The following is a 22,709-nucleotide window of genomic DNA, read 5'->3' on the forward strand; positions in this document are numbered from 1 at the left end:
TTTTCACTTATGATGATACAACTTTCACTTAGCAGAATTCTGGCCACATGGTAAATAATAAAATCTGCTTTGAAAATTAATGAATGAATGAATCAGGTATGCTAACAGCAATCATTGCTAGATTAGGGAGTTTAAAGTTTCTTTTCTGTAGCCTGATAGCTGTGCTGTTGGATAGAACTATTTAGACAGAAACCAGAAAACCTAATCTCAGATTCTAGGTCTGCAGATATGGGTAAGGTCATAGTTATTGTATCTATAACCATCTTTATTTAACAGCATAGTCCTTTTAGCATAAAAGATAAATGGATAAAGGCATTAACTATATACAATAGGCTCTAATAAAATGGATGAAAATATACCCTGAATCCTAGAATTCATGCAGTCCCCGAATAATTTTTAAATATAGATTATTAAAGCACCAGAAAAAAAAATCTGTAAAACTAAATGATCTTACATAATCTCCCCACCCAACTATTTCTCATTGTTATTGAAAGTATTGACATTTACCTTAACTATGCCTTTAAGATCACATTAACTATGCTTAAGTTACCATACATTAATTGAATATGTATATTTATTAAATATGTATTATATGTGAGGTACTCTGATAAATTCATGTGAAGGATCTCATTTAATCCTTATAGCAACTCTATTAGGAAAAGTAATGTTTACTGTTTAAATCTTAAAATAAGAAAATTGAGACATATATATATATATATGAAGAAATTTGTCCAATGCCCAGTAAATAAAACAGTAAAGCCCAGACTTAAACCTAATTCTGAGTGATTCGAAAATTATTATGCCACAGTGCTTCACCAAACTTGATCAAATTAGTAATAATATTGATACACAGATAATTGCTTTTTTAAGCTAAAAATTTACCCTGGTTTTTTTGAAGCTAAGGGAGAGACTTAAAATATTATTTCTAAGTGGCTGGATCAACTATTAAATATTTACTTGTCTGATACATTTCTCACAACTTCAGCAGATCAATCAGCCATTCACATTTGATTTGGCATCAGAAAAATGTAAGAATAAGTGACTGGGCAATTTCTAAAAATTGAACTAGTTTTTCTGTATTATCCAAGTGGATCAAATAAAAGAAATATGAAAGGACAAATTTCATTATTATAATTCGTGAACAGAAACTGATATGGTCATTACAACTCAATGTCTATTAATGTAGGAGGACTACATAAAAGTGTTGGAAGAGATTTATTTGAAGATTAAAATTTTTCAACATTTAGCTTTTTATTTTTCTAAGCATTTGTGAAAAGAGATTTGCAGACTCAGTTCACTGCTAATGGAAAATTTTCTAGCCTTCCTAGCTCCTCCATCATTTTGGGGAATAAAGGGTTTTAACCATTTCCTAGGTATTATTCATTCTAAATAAATCTGGTTACAATTAGCAAAAATAGACAATTTCTTTCAAATTATATGTCATTTTTAATCTTTTCCTATTTTAAAATGTTTGAAAGTTCATGCTTGGATTGTGCAGAACATAAACAATATTCAAATATTATTCAAATATCTCTTTACTATTAGTTTACAGAAAATTTCTCAGTGCAATAACTTACTCTTCATGATAGGGAGGATTCGAATGCTTGGAGGGGTTTCAATGAAGCAGGATTTGGACTGCTTTATTTCTACTTTTAGGGCAAATAAATGACTATACGTTATGTATTTAAAAATTTGTTTTGTCTACAAAAAAAGACAAAATAATTGAATTCCCAAAGTTGATTGTGCAATATAAATTATGCATGTTTTTTAAAAGTATAAGTTATATATAAAGTATAAATAAAAACTATATATACATATATAAATGTTCTTAAACATATATATATATATTTGAGTGTTTGACAACTACTCAGAGAAAAATGCATAGTGCAATAGCAATAAGGATGTATAAAATGATTGCACTTCTCCATCTGGAAGAACTTCATGAGTACACATTGAGATCCTCTCCTTTGATAGGTGAAGCTTAGACAGATTAAAGGGAGAGAGTCAACAGAGTCATTATTAGAAGATACACAAATAATCAGCCTGAATCGAATTGAATTCCAGATTATATTACTAGCTGGGCAAATTGCTTTAAAGTTCTCTGCAACCTTTTCTACAAAAGTTGGCGTGTCTTACATGTAAGCTATATATAGGATTGAGTATTAGAGTTATATACTCATAGTGAAATGTTGAAATACATTTTGGATAAAGCACCCAGCATAGAACTTAGGATCTAGCAGATAACTACAGTGTTTTTTTTTTTTTTAATCACATTATCATTGTCATCATCATCTTCACCCTCAATGTCTTGATATAGATCACACAGCTAATTGATGAAATAGAAATGAATAGAAGGCTGGTTACCTGACTCCAATGCAGTGTTCTTTCTAACTTATAAAAGTTTGAGATTTTGTGAACTGATACGGCAGAAACACATTTAGAGAGGAGATGAAGCCAGTAATTTTTAAAGAATAGGTACGACTGAAAAAGAATACTGAAGGCATTCGAGCAGTTGGGAAGGAATCGTCTGGGAGCTGTGTCAGTATCAAATGCTCAGAGACCAGAGAAGCATGGTGTTTATGGAGGATACCTTTTTCTAAGCCCAATTAAAATGTTGACCATGATGAGAAGGGAAAAAATATATTATGTAGCAACTTGCTCTTCAGGTATGTTTGGATATAATGCAGAACAAACAACAAAGCATCATCATTGTAGGGTCTTATTAAGGGATTAATATAACAGTATCATTCTAGTGTTTCCATGTGCAATAGTATAGTTAGAATGGTATGAAGAGGTGGTGAAAACTAGTAACAGATCCTTGTGGTAAAGGGGTTGTAAAGAGATTAAAAATAATGCTCTAATTTTGGATATTTCTAGAATATTGATGGTTATAGAGAGAAGTAAGGAATTTTTTCTTTTTTCCTGGAGATATCTTGAATTCTTTGCAGAAGAGAAAATAGTCTATAACCTAAAAGCAAATGCCTATATTTCATCTTCTTTCCCAGTTGCATGAATGAAACCTCAGGTTTTAGGAAGGGTTCAAAAAACAGAGCTCCACGTCAGGTTCAGAGATAAACTAGGCTTCATGCCCTTTTGAGAGCAATCTGCCCATGGAGGATTATTGAACATCTTGGTCAGGACTGAATTTGAACTAGGTTCCAAGGATGAAAGCTCACCGGCTAATCTGCTGAGCTACCGAGGCCACTGCTGTGCTGGTTTATAGAAATCCTATTAACTGAGAGATTGAAGGGAAGGAAGATAAGATAGCAAGGTGTTGGAAATCAAGCTTCAGTGATTTCAACAGAAAAGGTACTTTGAACCATGCTATTGTATAAAGATGGGAATTAAATGCCACACACATACTAAATGTGTATGTGCATATGTGTGTGAGACTGTATACATAAAATTATATATTTTCAAAACATCTATTTTGAATGTACTTCATGGTACACAAAAATGTTCAACATATTTAACCTGGAGATATATATATAACATAGGATGGGAGTTCACACTGAAATCCATTTTCTTATTCTAGCTCTTCAAAGCCCACAATGATGAATATAACAAAACCACTTCTCTATACTCTGCATTCAGTCATATTCAATACTGTTAGGATCTACTAGAATAATGAATCTTAATTCTGTTATTCACTAACATTTATTTTTCTTCTGGTTCTGAGAATACCTACTGCAAATAGTATCTGCTGGTGCTCATTTCAGTACAACTGGAATGGAACAAGAGCTGCATTAATGCCAATTATAAACATCTGAGTTTAGATTTGAAAGTAAATTCAGCAACTAAGATCATGACAGAGCCTATATACAATAGGCTCTAATAAAATGGATGAAAATATTCCCTGAATCCTAGAATTCATCCTAGAATTCATGCTATATTAATCCTAGAATAATACAGAGGAAATCTGCCATACCTTTTAGGATATGACTTGCTCATGCTGCAAAGTTATATACCTACACAGGGTTTTATTCACCTATCCAGAAAATAAATATATTGGATTGGATTTAGTGGTCAGTAGTATTCTTTATTATCCTAGATAATCTAAGACTCTATATTAAAATTGCTTATGAATGAGAAAAATACATAAATAAAGCTGCAGATATGAAGGAGATGAAGTCCCTCCTAAGAGGGAGAAAGAACATGGAAGCCACATGTCAGAAATCTAAAACTCAAGTATCAATTCTGCTTCTAAGAAGTTAAGGCAGTGGGATGGTGATGGGGTTGAGGGGATAGTGCTGAGAAAATGACTGGACATCTCTGAGCCTTTGTCATCTCATTTACATTTGATAAGACTAGATGATATTTGGACTTCTTTCTAGCATTAAAATGTACTGATTTAATTAATTCTCTAAATAGATTCTATATATAGTTCTTCAAGAAATTGGGTGAGAATTCTGGTCACTGGGTGACACTGGACAGGACATCTTTTCCGAGCTGCGGTTTTTCTGTAAAAGGAGTACCCTGGTGTGTACTCCTCACATGGATGTGCTGTAAAGAGCCTGTGCATTAAGGGACATGAGTGTGCTCTCTCTTCTATAAGGCATAAAAATGATATATGAACATAAAATAATCATCACAAATTAACTTGATGATTAACAAATGGCCACAGACAGACTGAGCTGATGGAAGATTTTCAAAACTTCATTTAATTTAAAAGAAAACTGAGATAAATGCAGCTTGCTTGGTCTTCCTAATTTTGAGGTAATTTTATTTTCAGTATGACATAAATTAAACATTTGTGGCAGAAGAGTTTCATTTGCTGTAAGACAAGATTCTTAGAAACAGTATGATTTTGGAGGTTTGTGGTTGAAAGCAAACTGATTTTTATCAATTTTCCGGTAAAAAATAACAATAATACAAGATAAACCTCCAAAAATATCAAATGTTTTCTAAACTTTATTCCTAAACTCTGGCCATACTGAAATGTAAAAACATTGAAAATTTACTGAGTTATCTTAAATGCTGTCAAGGTAACCTTACTGTTACCTTAAATGTAAAATAAAAGTTATGCTTTGTGTACTGTTGTTGAGAATATTTTATTTTTTTGTGCATTTCCACACTCATAAACTAAAAATTATGAAGAAACAATGATGGGCACACAGCCATCCTAACAAATGATCAAAATATAATCAAGATATAATCACAAGAAATAAGACTTATTTTACAAAATTTGAAGCATGTACTATGCTTATATCCTCCCTTCTCCTGGGTATCTGTAGTCTTTGAACACCAGAAAAAAAAAAAAAAAATGCTCAACTTAGAACAGAAAAATGAAACCAAACCAGGCTCAGCATGGATGATCTGTCTTAAGCTCTTAACTTATAACCATGTCTGAGGAGCATGCAGGAGGAATGGCCTTTGCAGATATTCACTTCATTGTTTTTAAAGTGGAGAGTTCATCACTGGTTTTAGTCAATATATCCAGTCAGACTCAAACACCATTTACCCTTGAATCTTAAACCGTGTGCTGTGGCTGTGAACTGGTCCAATCAGAGGAAACTTTCTGCAAGTCCATCCTCACAGCACACAATGCTCACATTGCTTTCGATCTCAGTGCCACTGAGCTATCACTCAGGCTTGTTCCTGAGTTAGCATCTTGAGCCATTCTTGTGATACAAGAGGGGCTCTCTTTCACAGAGCCCTGTCTTCTTCTAACATCTTATTTTCAAGAGCAGGATTTCAAGTTGAAGAAAAATGTTACTTGCACATTCCTAAATATTTTCATTGGCTTAGGGATTTTCTATCTTTTATTGCTGAGGACCAACACTTAACTACCTGGGATCCAGTGCCCAGGATTAAAATCTCTGGGTTAACAGATGATTTGATTAATTTTATGGAAATAATTATATATTTCAGAATGACATGAATCTAGCTCAACCTGTTTAGTTCGGAAATCTACATGATGGAGGTGAACTTTCTTATAGGCCGTTTTTCATGTTTTCACTGTATAACAACGTTTCACAAAGTGCACTGTAGAGCACTATCCATACCACAAGATGCTATAAAGCTAAGAGAAAAAAATATTTACTCAAACATAAAAACAAAAGAAAATATACAATATTCCCTCTCCCAAGATCCCAACGCATATATTAAAGGCACTCTTAATTTATAGAAACCTACTATGTTTGACTGTTGTGTATTTAAGAAGTTTTTCCTCCACTTTCATCCCACAAAAATCCACACAAAGACTTTTGTGACCAAATGTGTGTGTTTCTTTTTTCCCTACAAATCAGCAACCAATCAGTTTTGCAGTGGATACCAGCTGGGTATCCTCTAATTCAATACAATTCTGACACTGATTACCTGGAGACAGCATCAGATCCCAAAGGTTGAGGGCTTCGTCTCACAAGACTGCCTCCTGACTGCTGATGCCAATCACAAGCCTGAGCTTCTGACCTACTGGCTATAAATTACCCCATAACCCCATCCTTGGGTTCAATCAATTTGCTAGAAGGGCTCACAGAATCGAGGGAAATACCTTTCCTGGTTTATTATAACGGATATTACAAAGGATGCAGGTGAAGAGATGCATAGGGCAAGGCATGTGGAAAGGGGTAAGAAGCTCTCATGCTCTCTCCAGGTGCAACATCCTCCAGGACCTCCATGTATTTTGCTATCCAGAAGCTCTTTGAACCCTGTCCTTTGGGTTTTTACGGAGGTTTCATTACATGGGCATGACTGATTAATCCCATTGGCCACTGGTGATCAATTCAACCTTCAGTCCCTCTCTCCTCCCTGGAGGTTGAGGAGGTGGGGGTGAAAGTACCAACCCTCTAATTCTGTCTTCATCTTTCTGGTGACCAGCGCCATCCTGAAGCTACCAACGGGCTACCAGCCATCAGTCAACTCAGTAGCAAGCAAAAAGACATTGTTTCGGAGATTCTAAGGACTTCAGGAGTTGCAGGCCAGGTAATAGGGACAGAGCCCAGGTATAAATTTCACAAAATCATGGTCAGCCCTTGGTCTTCAAACATGAATCTCTTACATCAAAATGATATATAACTCAAAGGAGACTGCCACATTATTAGAATCCCACTCAGTCATTAATAATTAGTCCAATTTAACATATGGTATGAAAATACCTCCCAGAGTGGGGTCATTCAGGTTTTCAGACTTCCATTTCTTCCTCCCAGGTCCCCAAAGCAGCATGGGCTTGGGAAACACGTAGCTTTACCCTTTTAAGCATCTGGTAGAAGGGAGCTAGTAGACAATATGATCTCTTGCTTTAGCCTTTTTTAAGGTGTGAATATTGGATTTTCATCAATTCATAATTAATGTATTCACTTCTTTACCCTCAGCTACTATTCCTCCTTCTCTCCATTAATATCCACATATTTTCACTAGTCTAGCAAGTACCTCCTCCTCAGTCCACTCCCATTCAGATAGGGTAAGTAACTAGCAGAACTAGTTGGAATTTTTTTTTTTTTTTTTTTTTTTTTTTTTTTTTTTTTACCACCAGTCATTATAGCTGCATTCACTCTGAGACCCAATTTTGTCAGATGGGTGAAGGCACAACACTCTCTCATCAGGGCCTTAGAAATACTGACATAAGGTTTGAAAACATAGTTGCAGTATTTTGCTTAGGAATCATCCCTGCTTCCAGCACTTAAAGTTGCAGTCCTGGTCCTAGGACCACTGTTATCAGGTAGGAAAAAGAAAAATTGAGGTGATTTAGGGAAGAAAGAAAGCATAATAGTCATTATATCAGGTGATTCATCTCATGGCAAGGATTGCTTCATTACACCAGTATCTTCTCTACCCTCTCCTTTCCAGATTAACCAAAAAGCAAAAACAAAAACAAACAAACAAACAAAAAACAGAGGGACATTTAAAGGAGACATTCCATTAGTCCCTATCATGTTGAGTGTGAGCACATGCTCATGAAAGCACATAAACCAGCCGGTCATCCTTTGATCTCCCATGTCAGACAACTGCATACTTCCTAACTCATTTAAACATGTGAGCATTTTCTGTTACAAAGACTCTAATGCTTCCTATAGTACCCCTGTGCAATTAGATTTTTAAGACCTGGAAACCCACTACCTAGAAAGAGACAGCGGAGTTACCATTTTGGCATTATGGTTCTGTTATTACTTTCTTCTTCAGTGGGAAATGTGGCCTCTGCACTCTGTTAGTTTTCTTCACATTATTCCTTTCTAAATCTCTTCACTCACAAATTAGACCAATCCTAGCCTCCTGTTGCTTATGACATGAAAAACTCCCAACACGTTACAAAAAGTCTTATATCTGATGCCAATTAATCTTTCTTGCTGATACCCCATGTCTCTCCTCCCATTGACCCACTGTTTAGCAAAGTGATCTACCTGCCACCTACTGAACACAAAATGCTCTCAGTGCATGCCACTTTTGGTGCACTCTTCTCCACTTTTTTCATTGCCTAAATTGTGCATATGATTCTACATATAATTGAAATGTCATTTCTCTATGAAGATTTACATTCGTCTCCTTCCTAGGATCTCTTTTGCTTCATTATGATCTAACATTTCCTTGGACCCATCTTTATACAGTACTTTTAAAATAGTATCAAAACGATCCATTAAATGGCTCTTTGCAAGTCAATCTAATCGGAAGTGCTGGAAGTCAGAGTGGTAGATCTTTCTTGGTGGGGGATTATTGACTGAGAAGGAACAGGCAGGAGCCTTCTGGAATACTTTAAAAAAATATAGGTGGTGGTTACATGGATCTATGCATAGGCACAAATTCATCATTATATATTTAAGATTTGTTCACCAAATTTATTGTTATTTATTGCATGCCACAACAGAAAATTTGAAAAATAATATGATCCCCTACCAATGTCTGAATCACCTGAGGGGAGGCACTTTTATTCACCTTTTGATTTTCAAAGTATATCACTGTGCCCAGCACAATGGGGGCATATAAATTTGAAAAGTAAATCAATGAATGAATGAACATATAAGCAGCCCCTTTACCTGGGTACAGCTTTAGCTTGTCAAGAGAGGAGCACATTTCAGGTAGAGAAGGACAATTTAATTAGCTATACTTTGAACAATCATAAGAAATAGATGATGATATGCAGTTAGTAACTTTGAAGATGAGACGAGAATATGCAGACTGATTAACAATTCCGAATAGAACTTTAGTGTTTGGCAACATTTCAGTAATGTAGTTCACTGAACAGCTCAGCGAATACCTGCACCCCATATGTCTTCTATTTTCCCTTACAGTTAAGATATCTCCCTAAAGGCTAACAAACAATGGGTACCTCCCTGAAGAACAATAAATATATCAAAATGACTCAAATATTATTACTTAACATTAAGTGCCAACTGTACATAACTTATAACTAGCATTAATTCTTTGCCCTTGAGAATCCTATGTTTAAAAATAAAAGTTACAACATTAGAAGAGACAGAAAAGAGATGAAAATTCATTAGTTCACATCTCCTATTCATTGAAATACATATGAAATCCCTGTTACAAGCTAGAAACTGTGCTAGACTCTGGTGGTGGGTAGGGGGAAATAGCCTGGAAAGCAAGATCTCTGCTTTCATGCAGCTTATAGTCTGGCAAAAGATAAAAAGTAGAAATAATTTTCATTTATGTGATTTTCTCTGTGCTAACCATTTTGAATGCATTTATTTAATTATCATATCAGATAGACGAGACAGATATCATTATTATTCCCATATTACAAATAAGGAAGAGGCTGAAAGGTCATTCAGATACTAAAAATATACACTTATATATGATTTTCCTTTGTAAATTTCTGAACTGCTAGGGAGCAGTGAACAGGTCTTAATACTTCTGTGTATGTACCTCAGTATCCAGCACTATGCTGGGAACATAGTAGGGTGAAACTATTGTCTGACTATGGTGATGGTAGTTGACTTACAATTCTTTTCTTGTTCTTCAGAAGAAGAAAGTGAGGAATATTTATTTCCTGTGTAAGAGATATATAGTCATATTAAATTCTATGTTTAATCTATCATTGTGTGATTTAGGACTGCACATTGAAGTGGTTGGCACATAGCATGGCTTAGGTCAACTCAACCAAATTTATTAACTGTCTATAGAGTGGGACTTTCCATGCTCCACCCACATCCCTGAAGATCCAGCTTACTATTTTATACACTCAACCTTCAGCGTCTTTGTGCTTTGCTTCCAACAACTTGTACCAGCAGCACGGAAAGTCAGCACTATCTAGGAGTATGTAGGGCCCCCCCAACCCTTACTCAATGACTGACTGCTGCAGAATATAAAAGGTCAGCTCCCTTTCCTCAAGGTAGCACCAACTCTAGGGTACAATTTACTCTCCAGAGCTCCTCATAAAACGAGGTTGAGAACAGGCCTTTATCTGAAATTGCTCCCTTGCTGGAATGGGATTCCTCCCTTCTATCCCTCCTCCTTCTCCTGACCTCCCTCTCTTCTATCCCTCCGCCTCCTTCCTGACCAACTTCTCCTTAAAGTACCTCCTCAATAGCTCATTTGCACGTAAAGCTTTATCTCAGTCTCTGCTTTATGGAAACCAACTGCAAGTAGTTTATTTTGCAGTTTGTGAGAACATCAGTTAGGGTTCTCCAAAGAAACAGAACCAATTGGGAATATATAGAGAGAGATAGATTTATTTTAAGGATCGGATCACATGATTATGGAGTCTGGCACTCCAAAATCTGCAGGGCAGCATAGCAGTCTGAAGATTCAGATAAGGGTTTATGTTGCAGTCCTGGATCTAAAGTTCATCAGGCAGACCAGTAGGATGGGAACTCAGGAAGGATTTCTCTGTTATGGTTTTCAGGGTGAATTCCTCCTTCTCTGGGAAACCCTAGTTTGTGCTCTGAGGACCTTCAATTGATTGGATGAGGCTCACCCAGATTATGGAGGTGACCTCCTTTGTTTCAGGTTAAATGATTGTAATTGTTCAATGACTTCTAAGAAATACCCTCATAGCAGCATCTAGATTAGTGTTTGATCAAGCAACTGGACACAAAACCTAGTCATGTTAACACATGAAATTAACCACTGCAAGAAGGGAAGCTGGGAATGGTGGAACAAGCTCTGTCCTGAGCTGAAGGACATCATCCACAAGAGTTCAGATACAACATACAGTTTTTTTTTTTTTTTTTTTTTTTGAGGCGGAGTCTCGCTCTGTCACCCGGACTGGAGTGCAGTGGCCAGATCTCAGCTCACTGCAAGCTCCGCCTCCCGGGTTTACGCCATTCTCCTGCCTCAGCCTCCCGAGTAGCTGGGACTACAGGCGCCCGCCACCTCGCCCGGCTAGTTTTTTTGTATTTTTAGTAGAGACGGGGTTTCACCGTATTAGCCAGGATGGTCTCGATCTCCTGACCTCGTGATCCGCCCGTCTCGGCCTCCCAAAGTGCTGGGATTACAGGCTTGAGCCCAACATACAGTTTTGTTCTGTGCCTCAGCTTTCTTTTTCATGTGGGATGGTCCTAAGAGCACGTGAATATGGACGAAGTAGAGAGCAGTGTTGTTCTCATGCCTTGACCACACTGAAGTATTAGGCTGAACCACTAATGCCCTAACAGAAATTGAAGGGCCCATTCGATGTGATTTATTATGGGAGCCAGGAAACAGGCCAGTTCACCCAACCTTGTTACATGCTTTCATAATGCCATGTACCTCTCCTTCATTGAACAATTATTAATTATACAACAATTTGGGTCATTATTTAATTAACAACTCACAATCCGATTAGAATGCAGGTTCCAGGAGGTGAAGAGTTGGTTTTATCATTGAATCTCCAAACCCAGTGGGCATGCCTGGCACAATGAAAGTTTACTGAGTAAATGCCAATGACATTAACCTATTAATAGATCACCTCGTTTGTATATTATATAATTCATATAATTCTGTGTATAACTTTATAAGTTCTATAAAAATCACATCATTGAATATAATACACCATACATATAGACACATACTGAAATACTTCATTAATTTGATGGATATATGAAAATTTTTAAAAACTTGAGGGATGTCCTGAAGGAATGTGCTTATACTTTCTGCTTTTTCTGCTCTTATGTATATGATACTCCTTTCACAGGAAAAATGTCTTTCAGTTTGTCATGCACAGAGATTCTCCTTCTAGTCTTTCTGCGGATGATGAGGTAACAGCCCTTAAAATCATCTTTGCTGGAAAATATATCAATATCAGTTTACTGTCCCTAACTCCAAACAGGGAAAAAAAAAAAAAAAAGAAAGAAAGAAAAGAAAAGACAATCAGACAAGGGGACCTGAGCAGCAGAAAATAATTGGACTCTCTAAATTGTGCCATTCTCAAGAGGAATTACTGGCACACACTGCTTCTTCCCCGGACCACGCTGAGCATCCCTTGGAATCGCAACAGAAGCATTTTATTGCTCATTAAATATTTTTTAATGTGAATCCACTCTTGGCATTTCTACTTTATAGTTTTTTTTTCTCACAAACCTTCCTGTGTTGCATACCTCTTTCCCTACTACACATAATTTAAAATAAATTATGTAAGCTTATTTCTCTGATTAAGAAAGCCTAATGCACAAACACACAAAGGATCTGACCAGTGTAGCTCAAGTAGCTAATGAATCTGGCAATGTTAAGCTCATTCTCAATAAAAATGGGCCCTACAAATCACTATAAAAAGTGTGTTTTGTGCTTTAAGAGCCATAATTGTCACACATTTACAATTCATAACCAGTGACTGCAGGGTGCTTACTCTACTTAATCCTCCACAGAATAGTGGATATTGATGCTGTGGAGAAGGGGCACAACAGAATCATGTGTCACTTGAAATACTCATTTGGGAAGCCTCCCACACCAATAAAATTCTGAAATGTAGCTATGGGAAGCCTGAACACATTCTCCCCGCTCAACTGTAAGTGAGGAGAAAGGTGAGGATTTGATATGCCCACGCACCTTGCTTGTAACAGCTTACCGCAGGTAAGCTGGCTCCAAAATAGTAAAGAGAAAAAGTACAGTTGGATTGTCAAAAAGGTTATGTACCAAGCCTGCACTGTACCTGTCTAGACCTAAAGACTTGGACACTAAAGACACATGAGTTCTGAGAAGCTTCCATATCTTGATTGATTTGGTTAAAGCACAACTGGTTTATGATAAATAGCCAGATGGATGAGTCTCACTGACTTTTAGTGAACACGTTTAATATACATACAATTCTTTTAGTAAGCCTGACACATTATATGACTGCTATTTAAAAATGATTTCCAAATCTTAAGAGTAATACTTGTTTGCAATTCAGTATTATTAACTGTAGTCACCATGCTACACATCAGATCTCCAGATCATTTTTTTTTAATCTGTCAACTAAAATTTTGTGCCCTTTGACAAACAACTCTATGTTTTGCCCAATCTCTGCCCCTGACAACATTGTTCTACTCTTTGTTTCTATGAGTTCGACTTTGTAGATTCTACCTAGTAGCAAGATCCTGCATTACCAAAATGTGTAGGCTATCCCTGAGGTCTATAGCAAATGGCCATACCCACACAACTGAATGTTTGCAGTTACAGATTCCCAACTGATAATCATGGGTATTTGAAACGAATTCTTGGTCTTGGTGTAGTTTCAAATGTTCTTTTTCTTTTCTTTCTTTCTTTTTTTTTAAAGAACATTCATAAAATTAGAAAAAGCTTATTTTTAATCCAATCTAACCCTTCTGCAATCCAAGGGAATTGTTTAGAATGATTTGAAGACAAGGGAAATGTATTAGGTGAACTTTGGATGATCTTGGCCATCTGTTTCTCTGCCCCTGAGAGTGGAGTTTCCAGGAGTCACTCAATCATTCAAACATAGGAACTTAAATAGAAAAAAAAAAACTAAACTAAATAAAATCAGTTGTCCTTCCTTTGGCCCTTCTATAACATACCACCTTAACCCCATCTTTCTTTCATTCTCTCCACACACCCTCCTCCCACCACGTATTCCTCACAACAGCCACTCCTTATATTTCCTTGTATAATATCATTGCAGTTTGTGATGCAAAATAATGATCCCTCGCTTCCTGGGTTTGCAATTTTAACTATACAAGCCTTTTAAGTTCAAGAGGCAGAATCAAAATGCATTTTTATTCTATATTATAATAAATGTGAATATCAAAAGATTCTGCCAGAGTTGTGTGACTGCTGGCATTTGTAAAAAGTCAGAGAATCTTGGAACTGAAAGAAGCAGAAATGTATTTAGTATTTCATTTGACTCTTGATGCAGAGGGAGAGAGGGAAAAACCAAATGATATGCTGCGTTGCAAACTTTTACATTTCTTTTTTTCTTTCTTTTTTTTTTTTTTTTTGTGAGACAGAGTCTCACTCTGTCACCCAGCCTAGAGTGCAGTGGCATGGTTTCGGCTCACTGCAACCTCTGCCTCCTAGCTTCATGCCATTCTTCTGCCTCAGCCTCCCGAGTTCCTGGGACTACAGGTGCCTGCCACCATGCCTGGCTAATTTTTTTGTATTTTTAGTAGAGACGGGGTTTCACCGTGTCAGCCAGGATGGTCTCAATCTCCTGACCTCGTGATCCGCCCGCCTCGGTCTCCGAAAGTGCTGGGATTGCAGGCGTGAGCCACCGCACCCTGTCACATTTCTTTTTAAATGATGTGTTTATTTTTCTAGGATCTAGATAAATGATGATGGATGTTGGAGGGCACACAAACATGTCTTGTGATTAGGTACATTTGAAGCCTGTTAGTAACAATATGAACCTGTGATCAATTAAGCAGCTGACCAATCATTACCTCCTCTTCTTAGCTCTTGTTACCCAATAAATAAGAAGGGCTGTAGAAGCTCAAGGGGCTGCCTTTGCTCACTAGAAGCAGGGAAAAGCTCTCTTCTTCTTCCAATAGTTTCTTTTGTTTTTTGTTATCATTTCTATGTTCGTCCCTTCCTTCAGTCTGGTAATGATGGTCTCAAGCAGCAACAGTAGTAATCACTGTAATGACGGTCTCAAGTAGTAACCGTGGCAGTCAGCCACAAGTGGCACCTGAACAGGGACTATCAGGGACAGAGACTTGAAGAGACTTGAAGAGACCTGAAGGGACCTGAAGAGGCCTGCAGGGATAAATAGAGGCAAATAGAGATAAGTAAGAGATAAGAGATGAGATAAGTAGAGACAAATAGAGATACATAGGGAAAGACAGGGACTTGCAGGAACTTGCGGGAACTAACAGATACCATAGGGACAGATAGGGATAGATAAAGACTAGCCAAGATTAGCAATATAAGGTCAGTGCCCTAAAGAGGTACTGGGCAGTGCCCTAAAGAGGTACAAAAGTAGAGACTAGCAGAGATTTGCAGGGACAGACAAGGAGAGAAAGGGACAGATAGGGTCCTATAGGGACTTGAATGAGGCATTTTTTCTTAAGATGGCATAATAAAGTTAGGCCAAAAACCAAACACAGACTATGGTGCTGGGGAAATCCTACTTGGCCCATAGAGTTACCTTTGTGCTTACTGCTTAGGCTCTGTGCCTGCCATGCCTTGCCCAGCTTACAGAACACTCCAGCTCTCAATTTAATCATCAAAAAATAGAGATAGTGACTCAGGTCCTGAGGAATTCCAAGGAGCACACAGCCATCCTAAGCACTCTTAAGCCAAGTCCTTTAATTTTGTAAAGAGTGGAGACAGGGTTACCACATGTTCATATCACATTTCTGTGGCTACTCCTCAGCACTCTTTATGGGCTTCATGGGTGGAAACCAATGCTCCACTCACAGCTCTCAAATAACTGTCTTTGAGTCCTGTCCATCAACTATTTGGACTGTAGATACTAACAGCCTTGGCGTGTGTTGAAGTACTTGCTATGCTTGCTAATAAATAGCCTCTTTATTTGTCTAATAAAAAGATCAACCAAGAAAATCCACAGCCCCTACAGCCATGCAGGTTTTCTTTTAGAAATGTTGGGTGTGAGGATGATTCTATTTATTAATACTAATGAACATTTCTTTAATTTGCTTCTTGAAAATTATATAAAATAATTGTCAAGTCACTTGTTTATAGTAGAGACCATTGCCTATATAACATAACAAGGCTTCAGTGGTGCCTTTTTTCCTTTGGTTTTTCTAGAAATAAATCTCCTGCTAACATCTGGCTTCCTGCTCTGGGTTCATCTCACATTGCCTCCTGTAACCGGCTTGTTCTTTTCAGATGCTTGTTTCATGACACAAATGATACTTTTCTCTTTAGTTGTTTACTGTTTAACACAAGAAAGCCACACCTATTATGAAACCAGTACCTTGACAATAACAAATGAACTCATAAAGTCCTTCATCCTGTTTCCCTGCCTCCCTGAACTAGAGATAATCTGAATCTTATGTTGATAATTCTTTTGGGGAGTGTGTGTATGCGCATGAGGTCTCTTAATATAGCATATTTTAAAAAGTAAATTGTTTAATTTTAGTTGTTTTAAACTTTATAAAGGGGTATATTACACGATCTTTTAAAAGTTACATTTATCATGCAATGTAATTCTAGAATTTATTTTTAAAAGTTAAATTTTTTACTGCTACACAGTATTTTATTGTTGAATAGGTTTGTACTTTTGCAAACAAAAGTTTAATCCATGAATTAAGGGAGTTATTTCTAGTAGACCAAGAGAAAAACAATAAAAATTAGTATAGTACATATTTTAAGGTTTTGGTCTTCTTTAGGAGAACTCTGTAAAACAAATGAAGTTGTAAGTATGTTGCTTTAACCTTCTTTTGCGCTTTGAGGCATCCCAGTCTGCTGAGTGGTGAACTTTCCAGGGCTCATATGTAATGCAGATGTTGCCAATCCTCTGAGGCCAGCACTGTGAAAAATAGTTCTACTGCACTGCTTTACCTAAGCCTTGCCTGTATAGTGACAGGCTGTGCATCCCTCCTTTATAGACATGCCTAATTTAAGTAAATGTGGGTGAGGGAGCAATATGATATAACGCCTTTCAATATTAGGACCATGGTTTTGTTAGAGGTAACATTATGGCTTCCATTTTTATGTTGTTTACCTGGTTGTGTAGCGATTCTTTGGCCTGCGGACTCATAAGGAAAAAACAAAGAAACCAAACCACTAGAGGTCCTCATGGCCTCCCATTTCCTACCCAACTTTAAAGTACAATTATAGTGAGAACAGTATGTGATAGGGAAAACAAAAGGTATTCAGAGGTGAGAATTTCTTTGCGGGAACACACTAGTCTACTCTCATCCTGATGTTCCACCTTCACTAAATTTCAAGAGTTATATTAGGATATTACTTTTACCCTAGATACCATCATGCCTAAGAACAGTGTTTATTTCTTGCCTAGTATCATATAATAGCTTATTTTCTTGCCTTTAAAAAAATGACAACTGATATGCCTGGAGCATTTACTATATGCCAAGCATCATGGTATTTTATGTGTATTATTTCATATATTATAATAATAGTATGAAATGAATATAATTATTACTATTCTACCATTTTACAGATGAGAAAACTTGTCCAAGCTCACATGTGAGCTCTCAAAATCAGGCTTTAATTAAGCCTATCATATTAAATGTGATTCAGTCACCCTTAACTGGTGACCTTTTTTACTCTTCTTACTCTTTAGCATCACTTATTATGTTAACAATGAGCTACAGATTTCAAAACTCATTATCCTTACATAAAATGGAATAATACCTGCAAAGATTTATATGTGTAGACATGAAAATTTGCCAACGAAATAATTTTGAAATAATATGTGCAATATAATCTTATGTATGTAAAAATTAAATTAAAAAATATTTATTTACATAACTGTACAAATATATAATAAAATTATAAAGGGGGGTTTACTCTTTGAGAAGACAAGAAGAGAGTGGGATTAGGTGAGATTAAAAGGAAAATTCCATTTTTTATGATAAACATTTTTTAAAATTTTTTTTATATAAGCTTTTTTGTCATTAAAATTTAAAATATAAAATATGTAGACCTGCCAAAGATTTTTAAGTTTGTAACACAAAACTAAAAGGGTGATAATCAAAACTGACATTTGCCAATACTCTTCCAAATTTTCCCAACCTCACATCTCATGCAAATTTACAAAGCAATTTATTAATGAATGGAATAACAAAATTGGAAAATGGGAATATGATATTAATGAATGAGAAATTCTGGAGACCTTCTGAAAGAGAGTGGAATTGGTAGAACAAAATGACCAAAGGCAACTATTACCCAAAGTATACAATTAAAATGTTATTTTGAATACAGGGAAGAACCACACTCAGTGAGTGAACACTGAAGCAAAAGCAACCACTGAGCAAACAAAAGAGCAACTAATCACAGAGCCACCATAAGAGCTTTCACAAGGAGCCTCCGTCCCAAGCAAAGGAATTAGCCATGGAAAATATGCCCCAAGTATGATGCAGTAAGAACTGGCACTGGGGCAGGAGAGGCAAGGAAAGGTCCTACACAATAATGAATTCAGGCAGGGCAGGGATCCACATCCATCTAGAAACATCAAAACATCATCTTTTTTAGCAGTTCTCATCTGACCATGACTTTGATAAAAAGTAGAAGTTCTCAAATAGAGGAATGAATAGAAAACCAAAGATTCTCAAATATTTGAACAAAATCAAAATCATAAAATAGAGTCCAAAAGATCTGAAAATGGAAAGATTAATACCTCAAAGTTATGTTAATTGTAGTAAGTATCACTGATAGAGTCAGAGGGACTTAAGAGTCGGGGGACTTTAAATCTTAAAGAAGAGAAAAAAATAGTACCTCATTGGTAAGCAAATAGTCTCAAAGTAGGTGTTGCTAACAAGTAAAGGAGACATTAAATTTTGATCTCTTTGGCCTTTCCTGTTCTCCATATGAGACAGGGGTATAGGGAGGAAAAAAGAAAAGAAAAGATAGGCAATGCTTCTCCAATCATAGCAAGGTAATGTACTTTGCCCCTTCTGAAACACAACAGTCTTCTCTTCTTTAAATACCTCTCTCCACTTGGGGATGAAGTCCATTCCTTTAGCTTACTCGGGGATATTGCCCCACAATTCTATCTTTCAAAAACCTTTCCCTAAGGACCAATGATGATGAGCATTTTTTCATATGTCTGTTGGCTGCATAAATGTCTTCTTTTGAGAAGTGTCTGTTCATATCCTTTGCTCATTTTTTGATGGGATTGTTTTATTTCTTGTAAATTCGTTTAAGTTCTTGGTAGATTCTGCATACTAGCCCTTTGTCAGATGGATAGATTGCAAAAATTTTATTCTACTCTGTAGGTTGCCTGTTCACTCTGATGATAGCTTCTTTTGCTCTGCAAAAGCTCTTTAGTTTAATTAGATTCCATTTGTCAGTTTTGGCTTTTGTTGCCATTGCTTTTGGTGTTTTAAACATGAAGTCTCTGCCCATGCCTATGTCCTGAATTGTATTGCCCAGGTTTCCTTCTAGGATTTTATCTCACGCCAGTTAGAATGGCGATCATTAAAAAGTCAGGAAACAACAGATGCTGGAGAGGTTGTGGAAAAATAGGAATGCTTTTACACTGTTGGTGGTGGGAGTGTAAATTAGTTCAACCATTGTGGAAGACAGTGTGGTGATTCCTCAAGGATCTAGAACTAGAAATACCATTTGACCCAGCAATCCCATTACTGGGCGTAAACCCAAAGGATTATAAATCATTCTACGATAAAGACACATGCACACGTATGTTTACTGCGGTTCTATTCACAATAGCAAAGACTTGGAACCAGCCCACATGTCCATCAATGATAGACTGGATTAAGAAAATGTGGCACATATACACCATGGAATACTATGCAGCCATAACAAATGGTGAGTTCATGTCCTTTGCAGGGACATGGATGCAGCTGGAAACCATCATTCTCAGCAAACAATCACAAGATCAGAAAACCAACCACCACATGTTCTCACTCATAAGTGGTAATTTAACAATGAGAACATATGGACACAGGGAGGGGAACATCACACACCAGGGCCTGGCAGGGGGTTGGGGGTCTAGGGGAGGGATAACATTAAGAGAAATACTTAATGTAGGTGATGGGTTGATGGGTGCAGCAAACCATCATGACGCGTGTATATCTATGTAACAAAAACTGCACATTCTGCCCATGTAACCCAGAACTTGAAGGAAAAAAAAAAAAAAAAGCTTTCAATCGTCAACATGGCCTCATTTCAAGGAGTTAACAGCAACTCCTTGGAAAGAATAATAAATATGCCTTTGTTTCTATTGAACTCACTCCGTCAGGCTTTCACCACTATCATGAACATTGGTTAACCCTTGTCAATGTCACCATATAGCAAGGTCTCCACATTGCTAAATCCAGCGCAAGCCTTCCAGCCCTTATCTTATTTGACAGGGTGCATTTCTTAGAGCTGATTCCTCCCTGCTTCAAAACCCTTGCCTTGCATGAAATCAGAATACCCTGACTCTTCTCCTTCATGGGACACTCTGTCTCAGTCTCTTCAAATGGTTTCTCTTTCTTACCCCAGCAATTAAATGTAGAAGTGCCGAACAGTTTTACTTTTCACTTTCAGCTCTTCTTTTTCTGCCTTCTCCTCTTAGGTGATCTTATATAGTCTTGGGACTTTTTCATAGTCTCCAGAAAATCTCAAATATTTATAGAGTCCAGATGTCTCCCATGAGCTATGGACTCCTTTATGTAACTGCTATTTGACCTTCTGCTATGTGTTACTGGCTACTCAAATTTAAAATGTCTATAAGTAAACTTCTGATTTATCCCATACAAACTTGCTTTATCCACAGATTTTTCTAAGCTCAGATCATGAAACATTTTATCCTTCCATTGTTTGGGCAAAACCTTTGACATCATCCTAGAGTTCTCTCTTTCCCTCCCACCACACACCCAGTCTGTTTGCAAATCCTGATTCTACCTTCAAATTCAAGCACTTTTCACTTCCTTGAATGCCACACTGTCATCTAAGCCACCTTTAAATCTCCCCTAACTTCCTAATTGGCCTCTTAGTTGAATTGTCTTTGCTCCCTTCCTCTCTTTCCCTCCCACCACACACCCAGTCTGTTTGCAAATCCTGATTCTACCTTCAAATTCAAGCATTTTTCACTTCCTTGAATGCCACACTGTCATCTAAGCCACCTTTAAATCTCCCCTAACTTCCTAATTGGCTTCTTAGTTGAATTGTCTTTGCTCCCTTCCTCTCTTTCCCTCCCAAACACCCTCCTACCCATGCCATCAACCAAGCCTATTCTCAACCCAGCAAGATAGAAGGATTCTTCTAATAAAAATATCTGTCAGATCATAGCACTTTTATGTTCAAAGCCCCCCAAAGGTTTCCCTTCTCAGAGTAAAAGCTGGTGCTGCTGCCATGGCTCTCAAGCCACCCTGTGGTCTGCCTACCACAGCTAAATGATCATACTTTCCCTTACTCAAAGTTTCCCAGCCACCTCAACCCCATGGATATTCCTGGATTACAGAAAGAACGCTCTTTCCTTGGAGCGTTTTCAACTGCCCTTCCCTCTGTGGAGCACTCGTTTCCTAGACATCCACATGGCTCTCCCCACTTCTTTCACATCCTGCCTCAAATGTCATTGAATCAGGGAAACTCTGTCTGATCTTATAAAATAACAGCCTCTGGCTGCCCTTCCTGTTTTTCTCCATTTACTTTATTATTATGTGTTGACATACAATGTGTTTGCCTTCTTTTTTTTACTGTTTCATTCCTGACTAGACTCAATGAAAACAAAACTGTCTGTTTTGCTCATTGCAATCACTTCACTGTCTTGAAGAGTGCGTGGCACAGTGTAGGTACCTAATAAATATTTCATACTTGAATAGACAATTGGCTTATTGTTGTTAAGCCAGATTTATCCAATATGTTTTTAAAACCATTAAACTTGTTTTAAGCATACCTGGAAGAGCCACACAAATGGATGGTATATGAAACCACAAAGGACTATTTTAAGAAACCCCAAAGAGCAGAGATCATAAAGGCTGCATTATCTAAAAATAATGCAATAAACATAGAAATTAACAATAAATGACCTTGAATATAACAGTGAAAAATAAATGTATCCACGTGGAAACTTGAAAACACTCATTAAAATAACTCAATTAAAATGAGAAAAAGTCACTATAATCTTGAACACTTCACAAATAAAAGACAATAAAAGTACTGTATGAGATGCAGCCAAAGTAGCATCTAGAAGTAAATCTGAAGCCTCAAAATAATACACTAGAAGAATTTAAACTTTGAAAAACAAGTCCTATGACTTGAGAGGCTGAAAAACAACAAAAAGAAAACAAAGTAGTCAATAATAGAAATTAATAAAGATGAAAACACTATTTATTGAAATTTAAATTAAATTCAGTTGATTAATGAAATCAAAATTTTCCTCTTTGAAAAGTTTAGAAAACATTTCTAAATCAACATGTCTGAGTAAGAAAAAGGAGATAGGATAAATGAGACATGAAAATGAAATTATAAATGAAAACAATATCCTAGTGTGAATTTGAGTGTTACTATTTAATGACTATATTTATGATGAACAACAATAGGAAACAAAGGCAGAGTAAACAACTAGGAAGTTATTTCTAAGTGTAGGAGAGAAGTGATGAAGCTTAGGTGAGAATGGTAGCTCCAAGGAGGTAGAAAATGTTGAGGGGTGAACTAGAAAGCTAAGTTAAAGTAGGTGATTGATTGGGTGAAGAGGTTAAAGAGAAATACATCCCTCTACTTGCCACCTTTCACTTTGCAACCTTGTACTA

This window comes from Trachypithecus francoisi, unplaced genomic scaffold (genome assembly GCF_009764315.1).
Source record: "Trachypithecus francoisi isolate TF-2019V2 unplaced genomic scaffold, Tfra_2.0 Lachesis_group2, whole genome shotgun sequence".
Classification (NCBI taxonomy): domain Eukaryota; kingdom Metazoa; phylum Chordata; class Mammalia; order Primates; family Cercopithecidae; genus Trachypithecus; species Trachypithecus francoisi.